Source organism: Leopardus geoffroyi, chromosome C1, assembly GCF_018350155.1.
Source record: "Leopardus geoffroyi isolate Oge1 chromosome C1, O.geoffroyi_Oge1_pat1.0, whole genome shotgun sequence".
Taxonomy (NCBI): Eukaryota; Metazoa; Chordata; class Mammalia; order Carnivora; family Felidae; genus Leopardus; species Leopardus geoffroyi.
The window spans coordinates 103,812,388-103,836,611 of NC_059328.1; the positions used below are offsets into that span (position 1 = coordinate 103,812,388).

General features: G+C 43.9%; 1 long non-coding RNA gene across 11 annotated transcripts in view; it reads left to right on the forward strand.

Moving 5' to 3' along the window:
• LOC123598589 overlaps nt 1-24,224 on the forward strand; it is a 100,337-nt gene that overhangs the window by 1,765 nt on the left and 74,348 nt on the right. The window contains exons 2-3 of one of the 11 annotated variants that reach the window (XR_006712715.1): nt 3,694-4,046; nt 16,149-16,447. The exons of 9 other annotated variants lie outside the window; for them this stretch is intronic. This is a non-coding gene — a long non-coding RNA (uncharacterized LOC123598589). Of the gene's footprint in view, nt 1-3,693; nt 4,047-16,148; nt 16,448-24,224 lie in introns of those variants that run through there. One more of the 11 variants, XR_006712709.1, reaches the window with a different exon arrangement.

The window sequence follows — 24,224 nt, forward strand, 5'->3', positions numbered from 1 at the left end:
GCTTGGGAAACCCACCAAATTGTGTGCAGACAGTGGCATTTAACATGATGCCCAAATTGGTTTTAATCATGAGATTAGATAAGAAATAACCACATTCACTTGTTTTATGTGCAATGGTGAGCACAGAGCCTGGTTCATAGTAAGTACTCCAAAAATACTTGCCGAGTGAAATTATAGGATCTATCACAGGGATGCTGTTGAGAACATTGTCCATTTCATCGCATTTTGCTCCCTATATAAATCTCCTCCTGAGAAATTTCTTTTAGAGTAACGTGTTAGCCTTAGAACGAGGATTACAAACTATGAAGATTACTTTTCCTTCATTTTTACTGGGTTGACAGGAAGCTTGGAGCCTACTTTTAAATTAACTACAGCAAATATTTGGTCAGTATAACTGTGGCCTTTTCTTCCAGGGTATCACCCTGGATGGGAAGGGAGCAAGATTGGGGAAAGGCTGTTCCGAGTGTGAAACATTTAGGAGGGAGTTAATGGGAGGGAGAGGGAGGAAGGAGTCAAGGATCACTGGTAAATTCCTGACTTGGGCAGCTCCACGAGAATGCCTTTTTACCTGGAAGGGGGTCGAGCGGAAGTTGCCAAGGTAATTTTGAATATATCTGATGTGAGGTACCCGTGAGGCATCTAAGTAGAAATGCCTTCTAGATAATTGGTTGTGTGGGTCTGGAGCTCAGATGGGAATGTATACATGAGGTTCTTCTGCACCTAGTTATTAGCTGAAACAATAGGCCTGGGTAAGATTCATGGGGCGAGTGGATAGAGTGGGGCAAGCAAAAAAAAGGGGGCTAGGACAGGACTCTAGGAGCCCGCCATTTAAGGGAAGGGCAGAGGGAGAGAAGCCTGAGAAGGAAAGTGGGAAGGAGCAGCACAGAGATAGGAAGAAGAGAGTGAGATATCAAGGAAGCCAAGGTTCCAAGAGGGGAATGGACGACAGTGTCAAATGGAACTGAAAGGTCCGATAACGTGCAGACTGAGTGTCTGCTGGATTTAACGACAAAGTAATTTGGGGTCATTTTAGTGAGAGAAGTTTCAGGAAAATAGCGGGGTGGGAATTAAACAGAAGTGGGCAGCAAGTGGGCAGTAAGTGTAGACATCTTGAAGAAGTTTAGCCGACAAGAGGAGGTGAATGAGTACAGTAGCTGGAGGTGTTTGGTTCATGGAGTTAAGGGAGAATCGTCTTGATGATGGGAGATGTTTGCACAGTTGACCCTTGAACAACACAGGTGTGAGCAGGGCGTGTACGCTTACACATGGATGTTTTTTCAGTAATTACAGTACATACTGTAGGTGTGTTTTCTCTCCCTTATGATTTTTTTAATGTTTATTTATTTATTTGGAGAGAGACAAAAGTGCATGCATGTGGGGGAGGGGCAGAGAGAGAGGGAGACAAAGGATCCCAAGTGGGCTCAGAGCTTACAGCAGAGAGCCCCATATGGGGCTCCAACTCACGAACTGTGAGATCATGACCTGAGCTGAAGTCGCCTGCTTAACCAACTGAGCCACCCAGGTGCCCCTCTCCTGTATGTTTTTCTTAATAACATTTTCTTTTTACTAGTTTGCTTGATTGTAAGCCTACGGTACCTAATACACGTAACGTACAAACTGCGTGTTAACTGCTTGTGTTACCAGTAACACTCCTGGTCGACAGTAGGCTGTTAGTAGTTAAGTGTTTGGGGAGTCAAAAGTTATAGGTGGACTTTTGACTTCGGGCGCCGGGAGGGAGAGGTCAGCACTTCTAACCCCGTGTTGTCTGAGGGTCAATTGTATATATGTTTAAATGTTGATAAAAAGAAGGCTGTGGATTCGGAGAGGTTAAAAATATAAGAGACAGGATAGTAGATCGAGTGGAGCGCTTAGGAGGGTAGGAAAAGGGGACAAATGAACTCAGATGTCATAATTAGCCTCAGAAGGAGAAAGTACATATTTTCCATGTTGACAGGAGGAAAAGTAGAAAGGGTAGGTGTGTGTGAGTGGAGTTATGTTTCTTTTTTTTCTTTTTTTAATGTTTATTTTTGAGAGAGAAAGAGAGACAGAGCCTGAGCAGGGGAGGGGCAAACAGAGAGAGACACAGAGCTCGTAGCTCCAGGCTCCGCGCTGTCAGCACAGAGCCCAACACGGGGCTCGAACTCATGAACCGTGAGATCATGACCTGAGCCAAAGTAAGACGCTTAACTGACTGAACCACTCAGGCACCCCATGAATGGAGTTAACATTTATAATATGGGAATTAGAGGGTTTTGTTTTTTTTTCCTTTAATGGTTTCTTTTTTCTGCAAAATCAGTATGTGTATGGGAGGGGAGCCAGGCTTGATGCTTTTGAAGATTTGAGGATCATGGGAAAGTGAAATATTCACAGTACACACAAGAGAGGGTAGTGCACCATTGCCTGGTGCATTGGAATCACCTGGAGGGTTTGTCACAGTGCAGGTTCCAGGGCACCAGTGAGTCTTACAGATCAGGGTGGGGTCCAGGACTCTGCAATTTTAGTAATTTTAGTTTTAGACAAGTACCCCCAGGTGATTCTGATATAGGAGCTCTTCAGATCACACTTTCAGAACTACTGATAGTCTAGGACGGCATTATTTTAGTACAGGGGGATTTTTTATAAAAATGGGAGAAAATTGCCAGTAGAGAGGAAGCAAGACAAAAAGGAATCATTGATAGGACAAAGCCCATAAGGAGGTGGGAGAAGGTATGATAAAGAAAGGAGGAAGGATCCACCTTGGACAGGAGAAGTCCCACCTCTCCAATTAAGATCAGCCATCCACAGAAAGGTTATGTCTTTCATTAAGGGTCACCTCTTCCAGCAAGATAGGGAAGAAGGAGGTAAAGACACACATTGAGGCAGGTAAGATTGATAGTTTCACCTCCAACAAATTATTTCCCCCAGTGATGGGTTTTCTCTTTTCCCCAATAAGTTTGGGAAAGAGAAAACCCATCAATAGTAATAATAATAAAAATAATAATGTTACTTATGTATTATCATATTAATTATAAAGATATAACATAAGTACATAATTATAATTGGATTGCTGGGTAGTTTGAATTAGAGCCCCTGCCCGTGTAACATCTGGACCTATAATATGAGCCCCAGATAGATACTGCTAAACTTATGCTGGGGAAGGGGTTAGTAATTTGTGTGCTATATCGCATGTGTGGTATCCCTCCAACATGTGAGATTAAAACGTTGGTTTTCCTTCAGAACTTCTCACCAGTAAGTCTCTCTCTTCCTGTTATCACCTCAGTGATTGATGGCTTCCTCGATTATTTTCTTGAATATCATTTAGCACTTGTTGGGTCACAAGTGGCAGAAAACTTGATTCAAGCTGGGTTAACAGGAGGAAAGAAAAGAGAGGAATTGATTAGCCCACATTATGGAAAACTTCAGAACTGCCTCAGGCTTAGCTGGCTAGAAGCACTGATAACATTGGTTTCTAATGAAAAGAAATGGGCAGAAGCCCTGAATGGATGTTTTTCCAAAGAGGACATACAGATGGTTTCTGGCTTCTTTTGCGGCCTCCAGCTTCATTTCTCTCTCTCTGTTGCTTTGAGCCTCAAACTGTGTAACTTCAAACTGTCTGGTGACTGCTAGGCTGCCCCTGGTTTGCACCGTGGCCGTCGCTCTTCCCCATTCAGCTTAGCTGGAAACAATGAGCTTTTTTTCCCTTCATGCAAACAGAGATCCTGGGCCTCAGAATCACTTGCCAGATTCGGGACACATGCTTAATTTCTGAACAAATCATTTCTGACCATCCCTGGACTTGATGGGGAAGTAAGTGAAACCCACCCAAAGCAAACGAGCAGAGGGGTGAAAGCAGCTCTTCAAAGGAGACTCAGAGAACTGTTCTCAGCAGCAAAGGGACAATGGATGATGAGGGGACACAGCAGATGTCTTCCACACCTTTCTCCCGTCTTTCGTCCTGTTAATCAACCCCCTGTGCGCCTTGTCAGGGGCTCACGGCGAAGTTGCTCACCTTTCAGCAGAGGGACGTGGGCTTAATCCTCTCCTGCAGCTCTTAGAACTCCAATTAGGTATGTCTACCTCTGCCTCTGTACCTCTGTCATTTCCTTGTGTAAACACTTGTATTGGCTCCCCTTTGCCCACAGGATGATTCTTGGTATCAGCGTTCAGTGGCCCACCAGTCTGGTATTCCGTGCTGCTTTATACCTGGAATACTGGTATTTCTGTTGGTGTCATACTGTTAATTTAGGAGTTTAAAAAAAAAACCTCAATTATTTATGTCTTGACATACCACAGACATGCTTCATTAAGACTTGGACTATATAGGTGGGGCACCTGGGTGGCTCAGTCGGTTGAGCGTCCGACTTTGGCTCAGGTCGTCATCTCACAGTTTGTGGGTTTGAGCCCCGCATCAGGCTCGGTGCTGACCGCTTGCTCAGAGCCTGGAGCCTGCTTCAGATTCTGTGTCTCCATCTCTCTCTGCCCCTCCCCTGCTCACGCTTTGTCTCACTCTGTTTCTCAAAAACAAATAAATGTAAAAAAAATTTTTGAAAGACTTTGACTATAGGTGAGCTTGTTGAGAAAGCTGTCTTCTATACTTCCATAAACTTCAAGCAAAAGAAGAAAATAGCAACCACCAAAGGAAAGCTTCTAATGCAGAAATGATTCTAATCTATTACAAAGACTTTCCAGCAAATGGAATATGAACAGACACTATTGGCATTAATATGGTATCTGCATTAACATCTCTACTTAGGTAAGATAAAATAGGAAGATGAAAACAAATGAGAAATACTTTTTTGGAAGATACACACACACACATGCATATATACATATACATATATGTACATATATATATATATGTACATATATATATGGCTTGTAGCTTGTAACCAATAAAAAAATTGTTAGGGGTGCCTGGATGGCTCAGTTGGTTGAGTGTCCGACTTTGGCTCAGATCATGATCTCAGGGTTCGAGGGTTCAAGCCCCACATCAGGCTCTGTGCTGACAGAGCCTGGAGCCTGCTTCAGATTCTGTGTCTCCCTCTCTCTGCCCCTCCCATGCTCATGCTCTGTCTCTCTGTCTCTCTCTCTCTCTCTCTCTCTCTCTCTCTCTCTCTCTCTCAAAAATAAATAAACATTAAAATTTTTTTAATAAAAAATTGTTGTTTCTGCAGAGAAACAAAACATTGCCCCCCTCCAAATTTCCTCAAAGTTATCTCCCAAGAGATAGGATTGTTTGAAGATCATAGGCTAGAGAAAAATATTTGAGAACAGCTTACAATTATCTCATTATTCCCTTAACCAGTGTAGATTCAGAAAGAAACTTTCAGCAACTGGAAAGTTTTTCATAACTCAATGATGACATCATTGAAAGACCAAGATCACTTTTTAAATTTTTTTTTTTTCAACGTTTATTTATTTTTGGGACAGAGAGAGACAGAGCATGAACGGGGGAGGGGCAGAGAGAGAGGGAGACACAGAATCGGAAACAGGCTCCAGGCTCTGAGCCATCAGCCCAGAGCCTGACGTGGGGCTCGAACTCATGGACCGTGAGATCGTGACCTGGCTGAAGTCGGACGCTTAACCGACTGCGCCACCCAGGCGCCCCCAAGATCACTTTTTAAAAAAGATCATAATTTTATTTCATTTTGTTGTTGTCAATTTCAATTCATTTTTAAATCTCAATTAAACTTTATGTAGTGCTTAAGCAACATTTTATCTTTATATTAGAGTATATTTAATATATATTCATTATATTTACATTTTACTTACGATTATCAATTTTTGTATTTGTAATGTATTAAATACTTTGTTTTACTGATCTCAAGTACTTAAAATACATTATGTGAAATAAATACCAAATACACTGACATTTTACTTTAGTATTTAAATGACTCTTTAGCTTGGCACTGGAGGCCCTTCCAGTCAGCTCCCTGTCCATATTTACAGCCTCCCTCACGCTGTCCCTTCTCCTGGGATAGATGTATTTATCTATGTCTCCTTTGCCAAATAAAACTTGGATCTGGCTACCTCCATAATCTTGCTGGAGGCTCCTTTTCCTGTTTCTCTGCCTGTAATACTTCCATTGAACAAGCACAACTGGTAGAATGGAATCTTAAGGCAAATTCATTTTTGACCCCCAACTGTCTCTTTACATCTCACCAAGGGGCTGTCTCTTCCTTGCCCTTAGAGGAGACACAGGCAGAAGTAATAAAAGCACTCAGTCACTTTTTAAGTCACAAAATAAAGTGGCGATCAGGAATTAAAATGGCAGTCCAAGAGAAGAATTAGAACTTGAACCTTGAAGTTTCTCCCCCCCTCACGCTTGGGCTGACCGTAGGCTAGAAGTTTGACATTTGAAGGTGAGGAAGAGAAGCATTCTTGGCTTCTCTTTCCTCCTCGAATGTTCCTTCTTCTCTTCTTCCACTGTATCAACCTATTTCTGACCCCTTCAGGGTCTGGAGTTTGGGGAGGGACATTAGTAAAGAGGAATTAGGAAGGGAAATTAGCACAACCCTTGTTGATAAGTACTGTGGAAATGATCGAACCGGTGCTGTCTGGACCTTGCAGCTGGTTAAAGTTGATTGCTCTTTTAGGGACTTTTTCGTGGGTTCCCCAGAGACCTTCCCTTTCCCCACACTTCACCCTGAGGTATGGCACAGCAGTCCCCCATCCAGCTTGCTTCTGCTAAGGCCCCCACCCCTGCGGGAGGTCATTTTGAGCAGACTGACTCCCTTTCCCTCGGGGACCTCCTCTGGTCCCTTGGAAGGAAGCACTGTTTGCCCAGGTGGCCTCTGGGAGTGTGGCTGCCTCCCCACACCTCAGCCCTCTAGATTTGCATGTCTCAAGTGCATGCCAGGTGGCAGTCCTGGGTGCCTCAAACTGCCAGAGACACACATTAAGCTCTGCAGGTGGTTCCCTCAAAGTCCTGCGCTGTGATTTGAGGTAAGTAGCATATCTCCCTCTCTCTCCTCCTTCACCCTTGGGGAGGAGGGTAGAATTCTTCACACTCAGTAGTTCTCTCTCCAAAGAATTGTTCAAAATGCTTCCTCTCTCCAGTTCAACGTCCCTTTATGCCATCAATGTAGGTGACAATTTAAGAGTTACCTGCCTCTCTTCCCCCACTTTTTACCACCTACTTTGAAAGTGTTTGCAGTTTGGTCCAACACACAGCTCTGGAATGTGCCTCAGCGGAAGCTTTCATTTTCTCATCTTGTTACAACCCTAAAGTTCACTTTCATGCCTCTACGTCAACAAAATCTTCTTCATCACCCCCAAGGTAGTCATTTTTTACTTCACTGAACTGCTAGCTATGGATTGTCATGCCATTCACGTGGCGCTTATTTTCTACCTTGTGTCGAGGTATACTTCAGAGACATTGTGAGCTCAGTTCCAGACCTCCCTGCAAAATAGTGAGCCAAATGAATTTTTTGGTTTCCTAGTGCGTACAAAAGTGACGTTGCCACTGTGCTGTGGTATATTAAGCGTGCGGTAGTGTTATATCTTAAAAATGCATATACCTTAATTAAAAAACACTTTATCACTAAAAAATGCTAACCACCAACTGTGCTTTCGGCAAGTCATAATCCTTTTTTGCTGGTAGAGGGTCCTGCCTCAATGTGGTCAGTTGGCTGCTGACCAATCAGGGGTGCAGGATGGTGGTTGCCAAAGGTTGGGTCGTTGCACAATTTCTTACGCTAAGACAGCAGTGAAGTTTCTATGTCAATTGGCTCTTCCTTTCACAAACAATTTCCCTGTAGCATGTGCTGTTTAAGAGCATTTTAGGGGAGGCTGGGTGGCTCAGTTGATTAAGTGTCCGACTCTTGACCTCAGCTCAGGTCATGATCTCATGGTTTGTGAGATCGAGCCCCACCTCAGGCTCTGCGCTGACAGTGTGGAGCCTGCTTGGGATTTTCTCTCTCCCTCTCCCCCCACGCCCCACCGTGCACGCACTCTCTCTCTCTCTCTCAAAATAAATACCTAAACATTAAAAATAAAGTTTAATAGCATTTTACCCATAGTAGGACTTCTCTCAGAATGGAACCAATCCTCTCAAACCCTGCTGCTGCTTTACTGAGTGTATGTAATATTAGGTAATGTCCTGAATCCTTTGTTGTCATTTCAACAAGCTTCACAGCATCTTCACCAGGAGTAGATTCCATCTCAGGAAACCGCTGTCTTTGTTCATCCATCAGGAGCCGCTCCTCCTCTATTCAAGTTTGATCATGAGATGGCAGCCATTCAGTCCCACCTTCAGGCTCCACTTCTAATTCTCTTGCTATTTCTACCACATCTGTGGTTACTGTCTCCACTGAAGTCTGGAACCACTCAAAGTCGTCCATGAGAGGTGGATTCAACTTCTTCCAAACTCCTGTTAATGTTGACATTTTGACCTCTTACCATGAGTCATGTATGTTCTTAATGGTATTAGGATGGCAAATCCTTTCCAGGTTTTCCATTTACTTTGGCCAGCTCCATCAGAGGAATCACTGTCTATGGCAGCTACAGCCTTATGAAATGTATTTCTTAAATAGACTCAAAAGTTGAAATGACCCCTTGACCCATGAGCTGTGGAATGGATGTTGTGTTAGCAGACATGAAAGCAACATGAATCTTGTTGTACATCTCCATTGAAGCTCTTGGGCACCCAGGTGCATTGTCAATGAGCAATAATATTTTCAGAGGAATCTTTTTTTTCTGAGCAGCAGGTCTCAACAGTGGGCTTAAAATATTCAGTAAATCATGTTGTAAACAGATGTGCGGTCATCCAGGCTTTGTTTTTCCATTTCCGTTTAGAGCATAAGCAGAGTAGATTTACCATAGTTCTTAAGGGCCCTAAGATTTTCATAATGGTAACTGAGCATAGGCTTCAATTTTGAGTCACCAGCTGTATTAACCTCTAACAAGAGTCAGCCTGTCCTTTGAGGCTTTGAAGTCAGGCAGTGCCTTCTCCTGCTGTAATCATCAAAGTCCTAAATGGCATCTTCTTGTAATATAAGGCTGTTTGTCTACATTGAAAACCTGTTGTTTAGTGTAGCCACCTTTGTTAATTGTCTTAGCTGGATCTTCTGGATACCTTCCTGCAGCTTCTGCATCAGCACCTGCTGCTTCCTCCTGCACTTTTAGGTTACAGAGACGGCTCCTGTCCTTAAACCTTACGAACCAACCTCTCCTAGCTTCAAACTCTTCTTCTTCAACTTTCTCACCTTGCTTGGCCTTCATAGAATTGAAGAGAATGAGGGCCTTGCTCTGGCTCAGGCTCTGGCTTTCAACACGCCTTCTTCATGAAGCTTCATCATTCTAGCTTTTGATTTAAAGTGAGAGACGTGATTCTTCCTTTCCCTTGAATACTTACAGACCATTGTACGGTTATTAATTGGCCTAATAGTATTGTGCCTCAGGGAATAATGAGGCCTGAGAAGAGGGACAAAGACATGAGAATGCTCGGTGGCTGGAGCATTCAGAACACACACAACATTTATAGATTAAGTTTGCCAATGGTGCCCCAAAACAATTACAGTAGTAACATCAAAAATCGCCGACCGACAAATATAACAATAATGAAAAAGTGTAAAATACTGCAAAGATTACCAAAACGTAATGCAGAGAAACAAAGCAAATGCTGTTGGGAAAATGACACCGACAGACTTGTTTGATGCAGGATTGCCACAAACCTTTAATTTGTAAAAGAAAAAAAAACAAAACAAAACAAAACAGTATCTGTGAAGCGCAATAAATTGAGGTATGCCTGTATTTAAGTATGCTTATTTCCACCAAAAATTTGTAGTTCCTCAAAGGTAGAGACCATGCATCTTTCATTTTTATATCACTGAAGTCTTACACATAATGTGTGGATAATATTTATCGTATCCAACAAATGGATTGCTCAATATTGCTGTGTATTATAAAGTCTTGGAAAGTAGGTAATATCTTCAGTTCAACCCGTGTTTATTGACTGTGTGCTGAGTTTCAAGCAGTGTGCCCGGTAGAAAATACAGGCATAGACAAGATGCAGTCCTGTCTAGGTGGAGCTCAGGGACTGGGATATTACAAAAAATGACATGACTCAATAAAGATGTGATCTAAAGCCTGTGCACGAGAGGGAGTGGTTAACCCTAACCAGAAGGCTCAGGGAGGTCTTCATGAAGTTGGAACTATCTGAACAAATTTTAAAATTGAGCTATAATTTACATATCATAAAATTCACCCTTTTAAAATATAAAATTCAGGGGTTTTTAGTATGTTCGCAAAGCTGTACAACCATCCCTACAGTCTAATTCCTGAACCTATTCATTACCCCCAAAGGGAACTTCAGACTCATTATCAGTCACTCTCCATTCCTCCGTTCCCCCAGCCCCTGGCAACCACTAATCTACTTCCTCTGTGGATTAACCAATTATAGACATTTCGTATCAATGGGATCATATAATATGTAGCCTTTTGTGTCTGGCTTTTTCACCTAGCGTGATGTCCTCAAGGTTAATCCACATTGTAGCACATATCAGAATTCCCTTCCTTTTTAAGGCCGAATAATATTCCATGGTATGTACGTACCACTTCATCCAACATTTGGGTTATTTCCATTTTTTGGCTATTGTTAATGATGCTGCTACAAATATGGGTGCACCAATGTCCATTCAAGTCCCTTTCAGTTCTTTTGGGTAGGTCCCCAGACGTGGAACTGCTGACTCTTATGATAACTCTATGTTTAACTTTTTTGAGGAACTGCCATATTTTCCACAGCAGCTACATCATTTTACATTCCCACCAGCAATGCGTAAGTGATCCAATTCCTTCACGTTGTTGCGAATGCTTATTTTCTGTTTTTCATTTTGTTTTTGTTTATTTATAATAACCATCCTAATGAGCATGAAGTGGTATTTCATTGTGGTTTTGGTTTGCATTTCCCCCAATGACTAGTGATGCTGAGCATCTTTTCAGTTGCTTATTAGCCATTTGTGTATACTCTGGGGAGAAATCTCTAATCAAAAAGTTCATTTTTAAAAATGTTTATTTATTTTTGAGAGAGCGCAAGCAGGGGAGAGGGCAGAGAGAGGGGGACAGAGAATCCCAAGTGGGCTCTGCGCTGACAGGCTGACAGCAGAGAGCCTGGTGAGGGGCTCGAACTCACGAACCGTGAGATCACAACCCAAGCCAAAGTCGGACGCTCAACTGACTGAGCCACCCAGGTGCCCCAAAAAGTTCATTTTTGAGTTTTGTTTGGCTTTTTTTTTGTTTGTTTTGGGGAGTTCCTTATATATATGTCAGTACCTTATTAGATATATGATTTGCAAATATTTTCTCCTATTCTGTGGGTTATCTTTTCGCTCCATTGATAATGTCCTTTGATACACAAAAGTCTTGAATTTGGGTGAAATCCAATTTATTTTTTTTCTTTTGTTGCCTGTGCTTCTGTTGTTACATGTGGGCACCACTTTTGAAACACAACTGTGTTTGGCAGAACAGTGCATTGTACTTAGTCATTAGAACCTGTTTGCATTAAGTGTGTCGGTCATTTTCCAGGCTTAGCCAGTTGTAGAAAAGAGAGACGGAGTTACCTGAAGGAGAGGCTGGGGTAAGATGTTACCATGAGCGCAGGGATTTTTGCCAATATTAGAGCAACAGCTGTCTGACAGGAACAAGGAAAAGAGTTGCTAACAGGGGAGAGAATTGCATTGAGAAGAGGAAGCGCTTAAGTTCCCTGTTTCACAATTTGAACCAATCTTAGATGAAATGGCCTTACTGAAGTGGGGAAAGCAAATGTCATGAAAAAGCTGTGTAGTGCTTTTAAATTTTTTTTTTCAACGTTTATTTATTTTTGGGACAGAGACAGACAGAGCATGAACGGGGGAGGGGCAGAGAGAGAGGGAGACACAGAATCGGAAACAGGCTCCAGGCTCTGAGCCATCAGCCCAGAGCCCGATGCGGGGCTCGAACTCACGGACCGCGAGATCGTGACCTGGCTGAAGTCGGACGCTTAACCGACTGCGCCACCCAGGCGCCCCTGTGTAGTGCTTTTAAAAGACATCCCTCACAGTCCTCTTGGTTCCATCCTATGAATTAGGGAAGCGTGCCATATGTGAGAACATGGTAAACGTGCTATGTAAGATTGTTTTGTTATTGTTTGTGTAGTAACTAAGCATGTGATGCAGGAGCCTAAGAACCGGGATCGAGGAGGGAAGGCATGGTTGTGGAAGGCACCTAGATCTCCCTTCCAGGAAAGACTTACTGCCCAACTGCAAGGGGTGTAATCAAGAGGAGCCTCTAGCTGTTAAATCCGTCTGATTCTGCCTCAGCTACAGAGGCCACTCTTCACCTGAGGTCGTGCCCTTCTGCGTGCAGCCTGCATTTGGTGACTGAGAAAGGTCAGGCCATTTTGACCCAATGTGGGACACTCATGTGGGCAGTGCTTGCTCTAAAGTGCTCTAGTGGGGTGGTAAAGCCTCTTCAGGTCTTTACTGCCTCCTCTGATTCATTCTCCTTCCACTCCCTTCCTTGCCCAAGTATCGATCCTTGACCAACATCTTCTACCTGAAATCCAGCTCGGCATCTGCTTCTGAAGAACCCAACCTGTGACCAGTGACCCTAATGATGATCTAATCTGGACTCTTTTTTTTTTTTTTTTTAAATAATGAAAGTTATTTTTTCCAAATTCAAAATTATCCTCACTTCTTTTTTTTTTTTTTGAAATTTTCAGATTAAAAAAATTTTTTTAATATGAAATTTATTGTCAAATTGGTTTCCATACAACACCCAGTGCTCATCCCAACAGGTGCCCTGCTCAATGCCCATCACCCGCTTTCCCCTCCCTCACACCCCCCCATCAACCCTCAGTTTATTCTCAGTTTTTAAGAGTCTCTTATGGTTTGCCTCCCTCCCTCTCTAACTTTTATTTCTTTTTTTTTTTTTTGCCTTCCCCTCCCCTGTGGTCTTCTGTTAAGTTTCTCAGGATCCACATAAGAGTGAAAACATATGGTATCCGTCTTTCTCTGTATGGCTTACTTCACTTAGCATAACTCTCTCCATTTCCATTCACGTTGCTACAAAAGGCCATATTTCATTCTTTCTCATTGCCAAATAGTATTCCATTGTGTCTATAAACCACAATTTCTTTATCCATTCACCAGTTGATGGACATTTAAGCTCTTTCCATAATTTGGCTATTGTTGAAAGTGCTGCTATAAACATTGGGGTACAAGTGCCCCTATGCATCAGCACTCCTGTATCCCTTGGGTAAATTCCTAGCAGTGCTATTGCTGGGTCATAGGGTAGGTCTATTTTTAATTTTTTGAGGAACCTCCACAGTGTTTTCCAGAGTGGCGGCACCAGTTTGCATTCCTACCAACAGTGCAAGCGGATTCCCGTTTCTCCACATCCTCTCCAGCATCTATAGTCTCCTGATTTGTTCATTTTGGCCACTCTGACTGGCATGAGGTGATATCTCAGTGTGGTTTTGATTTGTATTTCCCTGATGAGGAGTGACGTTGAGCATCTTTTCATGTGCCTGTTGGCCATCTGGATGTTTTCTTTAGAGAAGTGTCTATTCATGCTTTCTGCCCATTTCTTCACTGGATTATTTGTTTTTGGGGTGTGGAGTTTGGTGAGTTCTTTATAGATTTTGGATACTAGCACTTTGTCTGATCTGTCATTTGCAAATATCTTTTCCCATTCCATTGGTTGTCTTTTAGTTTTGTTGGTTGTTTCCTTTGCAATGCAGAAGCTTTTTATCATCATGAGGTCCCAATAGTTCATTTTTGCTTTTAATTCCCTTGCCTTTGGAGATGTGTCAAGTAAGAAATTGCTGTGGCTGGGGTCAGAGAGGTTTTTTCCTGCTTCCTCCTCTAGGGTTTTGATGGTTTCCTGTCTCACATTCAGGTCCTTTATCCATTTTGAGTTTATTTTTGTGAAGTGTGTAAAAAAGTGTCCTAGTCCTCACTTCTTGTAGAATGAAGTAAATATTTCAACAGAAAGAAAAAAAAAAATCACTCGTAATGTTGTCCGCCATCTTTGGAAACCATTTCTCACAGCGTTGGGTAACTATTCTAACATTTGGGTGGGTCATTATTTACTTATGCCTTGAATGATTATTGTTGTTTATTCTTTTTTTTTTTTTTAAGTTTTTTACCAGCATAAATAATGCTACCATGCATGTTCTCGTGCATGAGTTTTTATGTGTTCTAAATTATTTTCTTAGGCTCCAGTCCCAGAATTACTGGGTTAAAGGTGTGCCATTTTAAAGGCTCTTATCGGATAGTTTTCCAAAGATTTGAACCAGCTTTTACTATTATCAACAGAGTACAACAGGGCATTGGGGTGCCCCTTTCAGTGCCTTTTCCCTATCATTTCATAGATGAGATAATTACTGGTTAGTCATTTGTGACAGTGAAGAGTCTCCTGAATCTTCGATTAGATTAGTTCTCTTTTGCCCAAATGTGTATAAAACCCAAAAGTGCAAAGCAGCTCTTCTCATCAGCTTACCAGTGTACTTTATTCTTAGACGTGGAATGCTAACTCTCAGGATGCTTTTGTGGGGAAAAAGGAATAGGTGTGATGGTAAATGTGCAGAGATTCCACCCTGGGGAGTAATTAGAGACAAATCACAGAAGCTGTGGCCTTGAAAAGAACTGTCCAGGCAGAGACTACACCAGTGGACAGGCACCCTGGACCCAGTAGGTCCCCTCGTTTCTGTCACGGTGCTGTGCGTGTGTGGTAGCAGTGGGCCCAAAACACAAGAAAACCTGGGGACACCCAGACAGTAGTGTTATTTCACTTTACAAACGGTGATATTCTACACCTGTAGAATATTCTATACCTGTAGGTGTTCTACACCTGTTCCATAACCTTCTCTTTTTTTACTTAATATATCATAAAGTTTCCATGTCATTAAATACGTGTCTATACATGGTTTGAATAGTTTGCATTAGGCTAAATAAAATATATAGATTCTGAAACAGGTCTTAGTATTTTCGTTTTATTTTTATTTTTTTAATTTTTTTTTTAACGTTTATTTATTTTTGAGACAGAGAGAGACAGAGCATGAACGGGGGAGGGTCAGAGAGAGGGAGACACAGAATCTGAAACAGGCTCCAGGCTCTGAGCTGTCAGCACAGAGCCCGACGCGGGGCTCGAACTCACGGACCGCGAGATCATGACCTGAGCCGAAGTCGGACGCCCAACTGACTGAGCCACCCAGGCGCCCCAGTATTTTCATTTTAAAGATGAAGGCACTGATGGGCAGAAAGCTTTACAAACTTGTGCAGTTCCCACAATTAGTAAGTGGAGTAACTCCCATTGAACTGAAGTCACATCTGAGTCCAGAACCCAAGATTTTTCATTATACCATGTGACCCTCCAGGCATAAACAGTTAAGCCCAACACCAACCCTGTTCTTTTGACTATCTGGCAGGAGCTATGCAGAGTGGGGGGTGTGTATCGGCAGGCAGAGTGGTAGAAATGCAGCTCCCAACCACCATCCCCCTGAAATTTTTCTGTTCCTTTGCAATTAACAAGCTTACAGCAATTTAAATTCAGTTCAGTCACGTAACCATTAGGCACTGGGAACACAGAGATTAACAGGGATGCCGGTTTAAACAGCTGTGTCTGCCTCAACACGTTTCAAACACGAGGGCAAAGGGGAAACATGTTCATGCCTGTGTGCCTACCACACGCTCACGTGCCACCCCGAGATCACTGCTGGTCCCTCACTTGTGTATGTACGGTCTCTGCCAGAGAAATGGGGCCTAATTAGAGTGGCACACATTTGCTCATATGTCAGATTCCTCTTGATACCAAAGGAAGCCTTTCTCTCTGGTTTTTAGTGATGAAGATACCAATTGCGATTTCCTCCCCATCGTATGCTACCACTAATGCTGATGTCCGATTTGGACAGGACACGAGCATTTGCCTCTTAGAAAGGGTGCCTCTGATTCCCACTAGAGGGCACTTGATGCTAATTCTGGGCCAGGTGCCATCCCTGGGGGCATTGGAAGTCTTCCTTCTATGATCACCGGCTGTCAGATTCACAAAAAGGCCCTGGTGCTCGCTTTGTTTGTTCTAGAGAATGGTTGGGGAGTGTTTCCTTGGCCAGCTTGGAGAGGAGGAGAGAGTGGTGGGAGCATTCCCTGCCTGCCTGGCTCTCCTTAACGCCCCCTCCCCTGCCTTCCCTCCAGAACCTGTCCTTCAGGGCAGCAGGCGCTACGGAGAGTGGAGGCAGAAGGGTGTCACCTGCCTTCAAGAGCAATAACCATGCACAGTGCCGCTCGGAGCCTGCAACGTTTGGAGGAGTGGATTAACCATGGAGGGGTTGCGAGAACTCCCAGTTCAGAACACAAAAGAAGAAAGAACAGAACATTGCGATGCAAAGATTTATGAGGGAGAAAGATTCACTAAGAAAAGGAAATTGGAAACCAAGGAAGCAGAATATTCAAAAGACAGCCATGCACCGCGCATAATAATGAAGTTTCCCTGACTCCCTTTGGCTCAGGTCGGTCTCTTTAATAATTTATATAGCAACTCTCCTTCGTCTGCCAACAGGTGGGTCTGGGGGCTTTGCAAATGTTTCCTTATTGCTCCTTTCACCGTGTCCGAGAGGAAGGTCAGGGTGTCCAGAAGGCTTTCCTTTGGGCACCCAGATGGAGAAACAGCCTCTGTGTGCCTGTCATTTGCATAAGGTAATGGAGTGAGACTATGGCAGCTAGGGGACTAGCGGGCAGACTTCCTCATTGGTGCCATATGGACCATGCCGAGGTCCCACAGGCACCTCAAGAGGATGGGTTGGGACTGAGGAGTGCAGGCAAATGTCCGTAGGTGAGTGGACTTTGCGATGGAGGCAGACACTCAGACTGAACTGGATCCCTTTGCACAGTGGTGCCACCGAGACCTGATCTCTGGCTGTGTCTCGTTCGGTTGATTTATGATGTGGGGGATGCTCACCGCATGCTCTCTTGGCTCCCATCCCCCTAGTGTGGGCTCGTGCCTCTCCGCCCTGGGCTTGCAGCTAGCCCCGCTTCGCCCTCTCCGTTGGGGTTGGGACTGGGCACAATCACTGCCGGAAACCTGTTCCCCAGACCCCGTTTCTACCGTGCCCTCCCCAGACAGAAACCCTTTTGGGGTGGAACTCACAAGCAAGTCGTATCAGTCCTGCAGAGATGCTCTGTTTGTGTGATGTTTTAAAAAATATTTTGAGGGGCGCCTGGGTGGCGCAGTCGGTTAGGCGTCCGACTTCAGCCAGGTCACGATCTCGCGGTCCGTGAGTTCGAGCCCCGCATCAGGCTCTGGGCTGATGGCTCAGAGCCTGGAGCCTGTTTCCGATTCTGTGTCTCCCTCTCTCTCTGCCCCTCCCCCATTCATGCTCTGTCTCTCTCTGTCCCAAAAATGAATAAACGTTGAAAAAAAAATTAAAAAAAAAAAAAATTTTTTTTAAAATAAAAAAAAATAAAAAAAATAAAAAATATTTTGAATTTGTTTCCAATGTTGAACTGGGACGATTTTAGATAAAAATCTGAATTTCTAGGGGCGCCTGGGTGGCTCAGTCAGTTAAGCGTCTGACTTCGGCTCAGGTCATGATCTCACAGTTCGTGAATTCGAGCCCCGCGTCGGGCTCTGTGCTGACAGCTCAGAGCCTGGAGCCTGCTTCACATTCTGTGTCTCCCTCTCTCTCTGCCCCTTCCCTGCTCATGCTGTGTCTCTCTCTGTCTCAAAAATAAATAAACATTAAAAAAAATCTGAATTTCTAGCTTATGGGGGGAAAATTAAAGTATTTGTCAACACTAGTTCTGCACTTCCACATTACAGTGGATTGAGCAGAGTAGTGTCACTGCCTTCAGACAGGGCTTGTGTTTCCAGTTCACTTCTGTCCCTACACCTCCCCTGCCTACATATCTCCCCAGCTTTACTGCTAAGGGTGACCTGTCTGGGTCCCCTAGACCGAGCTTATGATTCTTGTTCTATGGCAGACCTTGACCCAGAACAGAGGGTCCCAGAGCAGCATTACCAAAGGGGTTCCAGCTTCATGGTCCTCATGCCCAGTGATGATAATTCCAAGTCTGGCTTTCAAAGAAAACACACATGCGCACGCACACGTGCACACACACATACACACGCATGCACACGCGTATGCACATGCACACACACACACACACACACACACACACACACACACACAAGTGATACTGTTTCTTAGCCAGGCAGTGTCACTAAGGATAGAAAGGAGGGGTCAGTTATAAAAAGAGATTATTGAACTGTCTTGTAAAAGCAATACAGTTTAGTAATTTGATTATGGGAAGTGAGGGAGAGAAAGAAGACAAGGATGTCTCCAAAATTTCTGGCTGAATAACTAGGAAGATAGTGGTGACATTTACTGAGAAGTGGAGGCCTGGAGGAGGGGCAGGTTTGGGGAGCACCAGATAGATGCAGAAAACAATTGGATCTCTGACTCCCAGGCTCAGTGGTGATGCCTGGACTGAAGATAGGGTTTGCAGAGCCACCAGCTCTGAGGTGGATGATGAAGCCATGAGAGTGAAGAGATGGCCCAGGGAGGGGATGCAGTCTGAGAAGAGAATAAGGCCAAAGTTAAAGTATTAGGAAGCACCAGGCAGGGGAAGAGTCAGCAGGAGACTGGGAAGAGACTTCTCCTCACAGTGGCATGGTGACTGTCAGAAGCTGGAGTCTCAGAAGCCCAGAGAGAAGAGAACTTCTAGAAGGGAGTGGTTAGAGAGGCCATATAAAATGGGGTGTGAAGGGAAGAATCTATTTGGGAGTTTGGAAAGAAGTCATTGTTTTGTTTTCAGGGAACAATAGTTGTAGGGATGGAGACAGGAGCCTTATTGCTGTGAGTTGACACATCAATGGGAGAAGAGTGGAAATGTGGTTGCCAACTATTCTTTTGAGAAGAAGAAGAAGAAGAAGAAGAAGAAGAAGAAGAAGAAGAAGAAGAAGAAGAAGAAGAAGTTGATAATGAAGGGAAGAAGGAAGGAAGGAAGGAAGGAAGGAGATAAAAAGTAGTTCAGAGAAATTGCAGAATTGGAACGGGTGCTTGCTTTTTCTTCAGGTGGAAGAGGTATGGGCATTTTGACATGTTGCAGACTGCAGTGGGGAAAGAGGGGCTGACTTTAACGGGGTGTGGAGTATGCGTGGAGAAGAGCCCAGCACAGTGCAGGTGGGGTGCAAAGCACAGGGCCAGCGTCAAGATCAGGGAAAGGGACCGTTCACCTGCTGGGTCTAGAGAAAAAAAAAAGGAGAAGGAGGTTGTGGGTAAAGAAGTAGGAAGTTGGAACTCATGTTTGATTGTTTCAGATGTCTTTCAAGTTGGAAGTGAGGCAGGTGGCTGGAGGAGAGGACTGGGGTGTGGAATCTGTGGTGTGGAGAATGCTCTCCTTTGGGGGCTCTATCTGAGCCCCAGAAGTAGATATAAGAAATTCCTCATATCCGCTCTTCCTATATTCTTTAGAGGTTTTTTTTTACTTCTTTAAAAAATTATATTGCCCATTTTAAGTATACAACTTAATAATTCTTAGTGCATTTATAGAGCTGTACAGCCAGAATCACAATGCAACTTTATCAACATTTCCATCACCCCTTAACAATCCCTCATGCCCATTTTCAGCCAATCCCCATTCTGTCCTTTAGCCCCAGGCAATCACTAATCTACTTTGAGTCTCTTTGAATTCGTCTGTTTTGGAAATTTCATAGAAATGGAATCATACAACCTGTGGTCTTCTTTTACTTAGCATAATGTTTTCAAGAGTTCATCCATGTCAAGCATGTTTCAGTACTTTATTCCTTTTGATGGCCAAATAATGGCCTACTGTGTGTATATATCTCATTTATTTATTTATTCACAGTTCATTTGAGTTGTTTCAAGATTTTGGCTGTTCTGAATCATGCTGCTGTGAGCATTCATGTCCATGTCTGTATGCACATAGGTTTCCTTTTCTCTTGTGTAAATACCTAGGAGTGGACTCACTGGGTGTTACAGTAAGGATTTTTTCCCCCTTTTTAAGAAACTGCCACATTGTTTTTCAAGGCAGCTGAACCATTTTACAGTCCCACCAGCAATGTATGAGGGTTCCAGTTTCTCCACATCCTTGCCAACACTTGATATTGTCTGGTATTTTTTATTATAAACATTCAAGTGATATGAAGTGGTATCTCATTGTGGTTTTAATTTACTTTTTCCTAATGGTAATGATGCTGAGCATCTTTTCACGTACTTATTAGCCATTCATATATCCTCTTTGGTGAAATACTATTCAAATCCTTCGCCCATTAAAAAATGAGTTTTTTCTTATCATTGAGTTGTAAGAGGGCTTCTTTACTTAGACAATAACGCATTATTCCAGTCCCCTGTTATAGTTAGTATTTCTTCATATGAAATTTCCCCTCTTGAAATTACTGTGTGATATCTCTCTGTATTGCATTCTGATTTATACACGTGGCTACTAACATCTGTTCTCTGATAGGCAAGTAGGAAATACTCAGAAAAGAAATATGAGGGGTGTCTGAGTGGCTCATTCGGTTGAACATCTGACTTGGGCTCAGGTCATGATCTCACAGTTCATGAGTTTGAGCCCCGCATTGAGCTCTGTGCTAACAGCTCAGAGCCTAGAGCCTGCTTCGGATTCTGTCTCCCTCTCTCTCTGACCCTCCCCTGCTCACACTCTGTCTCTCTGTCTCTCTGTCTCTCTCTCTCAAAAATAAATAAACATTCTAAAAATGAAAGAAAGAAAAGAAATACAAAAAAGAGAAAGCCTCGGAGCTAGACAAATGTGCATCCGGATTCTAGTTTTGCCACTTACTTCAACGTGACCTTAGACAAGGCATTTAAACTTTACAAACTTTCGTGTTATCATCTGTAAAACGGGAAAATGATGCCCTCCCCCCACACACAGGATTTCCTTTTTTTTTAAAGAAAATTTTTTTTAACGTTTATTGATTTTTGAGACAGAGAGAGACAGAGCATGACGGGGGAGGGTCAGAGAGAGGGAGACACAGAATCTGAAACAGGCTCCAGGCTCTGAGCTGTCAGCACAGGGCCCGACGCGGGGCTCGAACTCACAGACTGTGAGATCATGACCTGAGCCGAAGTCGGACGCTTAACCGACTGAGCCACCCAGGCGCCCCTGGATTTTCTTAAAGATAAGAGTTACATAAATAGTTTATCACAGAGATTGACACTTAGCAACGACTCAATAAATGAGGGCGAGCCACAAGGGGAGCGAGTGGTCAAGAGCTGAAAATAAATCTTAGCGTGTTCTGCCACTGAGAGTATTATTCAGTCAAACCACATTTGATGAAAAGATCCTTGTTGTTATTTGGTGAAAAACGTCCTTGACCAGGGGTGCCTGGGTGGCTCAGGTGGTTGAGCGTCCAACTTCAGCTCAGGTCATGATCTCACGGTTCGTGGGTTCAAGCCCCACGTCATGCTCTGTGCCAACAGCTCAGAGCCGGGAGCCTGCTTCGGATTCTGCGCCTCCCTCTCTCTCTGTTCCTCCCCCAGTCACACTCTGTCTGTCTCTCTCTCTCTCTCTCAAAAATAAATAAAGATTAAAAAAAAATTTTATAAATGTCCTTAACTGGCACCTGAGTGCTACTGTTGTTGAAGAGATGTCAAAGAGAGAGGCCAAATGATGGCTCAGAAAGGTCCTCCTGTCGCTCCTGCGCTGTGAGAGCTTATCACGAATGTGGGCTGCAGTCCTCAGCTTCATGGGGCCCATTTCATCAGGACCTTCACAGTGTCCAGGCTTTGGAAGCCCGACTCATGGCAACTCAACTCACATTGTTATTTTAGTCTTTAGGATAACGACAGCGACTCGCTCTTTCGGGGATTGATCCATTACTCAGTCACTAACCGTCATGAAGGTTAGAAAGCAGTTACTTATTATCATGTCCAACTGACTATATACGGAGACACAGGCTTAAGCTAAAATGCCCGAGTTTGCACTGAAAAAGCGTAAATGACGACACATCACGAGCACCACTGCACTGCTTATGATGATAATTACTTAGTTTACAGGTAGATTTGGACATTTCCATATATTCATGTCTTGTGTGTAAAATGCTTTGCTGCCTCGAACAGTGTTAGAAGCAGAATCAGGAATAGACACGATGAAGGAGTCATAAAGGGGTGATAGACTGCCAGATGAAGGATGGATCCTAAGGCTGTTAGAGCCCGACACTGCCACCTGGGGGCTCGGGGCAGTTTCTGCACTCCTGGGTGGGGAGGCCGGAGTGTGCTTGCGAACACCTTCCTCTTGTTCTGAGAGGGTCTTCTTAGTGATCAGTGTGGTCGAGGAGACATAAGTGGGGAACCCTGCCTCACACGTGTTAAGTATGCTATTTAGATCTGTTTCCCGGAGTGTGATCTGTTACCTGCAGCATGAGGACACTTCCTTCTACACTTGCATTCGAGCCTGTGCACTCTGCAAGTTGCGTGTGTGTGGAAGGCACGGGTGGGCTTTGCTCCATCACCTACCCTCTAAGGCCTAGAGCCCAGATTGCAGGCACGTGTGACACACAGGCCTGGTTGCTCCTTTGTTGCACACCAGAGAACAAACGAGAGGACGAGGTGGGCGGCGTACCCTTTGGTTTTACTTAGCACCAGGCGGGCCATTTGTGTCACAGACAGGGGGCATGATGCACCTCGTATGAGGACGAAGACACAGAGGCAAAGAAATGAGGTGGGCTTTGCACTGAAGAAGGGGAGAACTTTGGGTCTGTGGGAAGTGGAGCCCAGTTTCTGGACGTGGCAATGTAATGACATCGGTTAGCTAGTCTCTGTTGTATGTTCCTTGGCCCAAGGGCATTTATTACACATTCAGACCAGTGTTAGCCATGTTTGGGGAGTTGAAGAGTATGATTATGCTCACACGGGAGGCACAGTGTGTGGCATGGGCTGCTATTCCACTTACAAAGAGGCGAGGTGAAAGCAGGGTCTTAGTGCCTTGATGTTCTAGAGCAAGGACTGCGCCTGAGATGACATGTGACAAACAGGATTTATGAACAAGTAAGCTTTTCTTAGTGACCACTAGAGGTGCTTGGGAAGGTGAGACGGATAGAGACCGGACTTCCTGCAGTCATAGAGGACAGGGGCTCAAGCTAATGTTATTTGGGGATGAAAGGTCAAAGAATTTGAGCACCTCCGGGTCATATAAATACCGTAGGGCTAACAAAATCACTGACACTATCACAAGCAGAAGCATAATCCAAGGACAATATTAGCGATCTGGCATTGCCAAACCATTAATGATAAGCAATACAAGACTGACATTTATTTCCCCCCCTCTTCTCTTGCCACACGTGGAAATCTGGGCGGGGTCAAACAGTCCTTGCTCGTGGTTCATACAGGACCTTGTGCTCTCTGGAGCCTCTCCTAAATGCCCTTCTTGCTTCATGGCTCCCGCAATTGACCAGCTCTGATGCTCTGATTCAGTTTCTATTCTTGACTTTTATTTTGCTCTGCATTATTCATCACCCTGTGATTTTTAAGAATTAGCAGTCCGCTCTGCCTTAGCCTTTCATGGTGTCCTCAGACTTCGTGGTCTCTGATTGTCCTCCTTACGTCCTCCTTTCCTCCTTCTCTTCCCTGCTCTAGAAAAGGATTTAAGGTGCCCATAGAGATGTAGTTGGCCAAGATAATATATTAAGTAAATTTAAAATATTAAATTAATTTTAAATTAAAAGTGAACAAAAGAAAAACGAGAGCAAGTAATAAGGGGGATGCAAATGTATATCCCTTAGAGTCCCAACTCTTGGTTACTAGCGGGTCCTCCTTCGGTCCGTGCTTGCTGGAGATGATTCAGAAAGAGGAGAGCGAATTCACTGCCCCAGTCCCAGGGATCATGACGTATAAACACGCCATACCAACATACTCCTGATACTAAAACCAGAAAGAAAAAATTTCCGAAAGAATGTCCTAAACAAGATCGTGTATTATGCAATCACAAAGGCCCTCACCCACAACAGCAATTCTTAAGGTAGGCACTGGGGTGGAACTCATTAGGGGTGACCACACCAAAGCTCCGTTCAATAAAAGTGGTTTTCCAGGCGGTCAGTTCAATAAGATCTGCTGGTCTAGATTTTCATAGTTGTTGGATGGTGGTGAGTATGAGACTCTTTCCCTCAGGAGTAATGGATCTTCTCTCCTGTGTTTCCCAGTAAGCTCAGGACTTTGTCCCATAATGGTGGTCCATCGTGCTGTGGATAGGATGACTTTTGACTTTGTTCCCTGAGCCCTGCCAGTACAGCCT